This window comes from Octopus bimaculoides, chromosome 1, assembly GCF_001194135.2.
Source record: "Octopus bimaculoides isolate UCB-OBI-ISO-001 chromosome 1, ASM119413v2, whole genome shotgun sequence".
In the NCBI taxonomy this organism is placed as follows: Eukaryota; Metazoa; Mollusca; class Cephalopoda; order Octopoda; family Octopodidae; genus Octopus; species Octopus bimaculoides.
Window position 1 is genome coordinate 75,916,913 of NC_068981.1, and position 2,122 is coordinate 75,919,034.

Below are 2,122 nucleotides of genomic sequence, written 5' to 3' on the forward strand. Positions count from 1 at the left end.
ATATATATATATATATATACATACATATATATATGTGTGTGTGTGTATATATATATATATATATATATGCATGTATGTATGTACGCATATTATACATATTATACACACACACATCTATGTAATGATGTTTGTTTGAATGTCTATGAAATATAAAAAAGTTCTCCACTCACTTATGCTGAACATTCAACAAGCATACGCACACAAGCGCACAGGCACTTAGATATTCCAATGTAATGATGTAATCATTATTCTAAAATCTTTCAATGATTATTTAATGCTTATCTTTTTTCTTCTCTCTTCTCTCTGGCGAATAGCTTTTAACTTTTACCGTTGTTCAGCAGCTGTACATATTCAATCTTTTATCAAATTCCTTTATACTAGAAGAAAACCATAGCTTTGAATAATGACCCACAGTCCTCAATGGAAGTGCTTCTTTCGTGTTTCATGCTATTTCTCGTTGTCTTTTTGTTATTGCTTTTCGTGCCCATCCCGTGTTTTTGCAATTTTATTATTGGTATGTGCTATTTTTCATCAAACATTAATTATAATAATCTCAATTAATTATTTCCAAATTTTAATTATACGTAAATATTGCAAGAATTATATAAAATGTTTTATTTACAACTATTTTATATTGTTGTCTCGGTGTTGCTTTGCACTAACTTTTTACCGCATTTAAATCTATATTTTACGAATAAATCAATTCACTGTTTGCACACCGAATAGTCAGCATTCAACATTTGCTTGTATTCATTTTACTTTTATATTCATAGCATTTCTCTGTGTCCATTCCGTTTTGGATTCTATCATACTCTGAAAGAGGAAAATTTCATTATGTATATTATGAGAGAATACAAACTTTATTGATAAGATTAATTAGAAAATATATAACAGTTGCTACATGAGATTTACAGTAATTGGAAAACTACTTCAAATTTCTACTGATTTAATAAATACAAGTTGTTTTACCCGGGGAAATTAATTACATTAACAAGTTGTTTGACCAATTTTTCAGTAGTTTACCTCTTTTGGAAATATCGCATGAAATATTGAATAACCAAAAATCGCAACTTTAGGAATATATTTGCAAACATAAAAGAATACGTTATATTTTGATTTCACGTCATTTTGAAGTATATAATTATTTTTTGTTTTAAATAATTTTGGGTTTATGAAAACAACGTTAGTTTTCCATTGTCGTTTTAGTTGAATAACTGTTTCACGTTTAACAATAACTATATATGTCAGGAAATGTAATCAAAAATAAACCAGAAACAAAATGTAAAATATTCTGAAAGTAATTTTGAACGGAAGAAAGTAATAAATATTTATATCAAAGTCGAAAATAGAATAACTATTGTTGTAAAAACCAAAAGGAAATGACAAGAAGAAACAAACAAAAATGCAATTATAGTCAATAAAGAAAGTCTGCATACGTAAATTAAATAGGAGTAGAACGTTGATGTTCCATTGGACTTTGACCAGTGCAGTCAGCAAGGTCATGTTTATACTTCTTTGGGATAGAGTGTTCTGTTAAACACATAGAAAATTAAAGTCATCGAGGTGAGACATCGCAGGCAAGTGTATCTATAGGCATTCGAATACCTTTGATTCAATCTTATTTAGTTTTAGGAAAATCAATTTCGCTAATAACGTCAGATTGGTATCACATTGAATCAAACTGCCCAAGATAACTCTCTGAATTAATAATGATTCGAACTCTTTCCAAACCAAGCATTTAATTCCAACCTAGATTCGATGAATAAAAGAGGTTTCTTGCAAAATTATCTTAGTGGATAATTACATTAAAAAAAAAAGAACTTCCGATTGAAATCAAGTCAACTGTAAATACCAATAACATTTCAAGATAAATAATTAGCATGTCCAAATTCTACATATAACATTAATCTGATATGTATTGAGCTAATGTCGAGCAAAGGTTCATCGTATTTAGGAATTTTAGATAAGTAGTTGGTTTCAATTTTAGCTTTACATTCGATTCCATTTCCCCCTCTGGATGCTATGTAATTACATCACAGATTTATATATGCATATATATGTGTGCGTGTGTGTGTGTGTGTGTGTGTGTGTGTGTGTGTGTGTGTGTGTGTGTGTGTGTGTG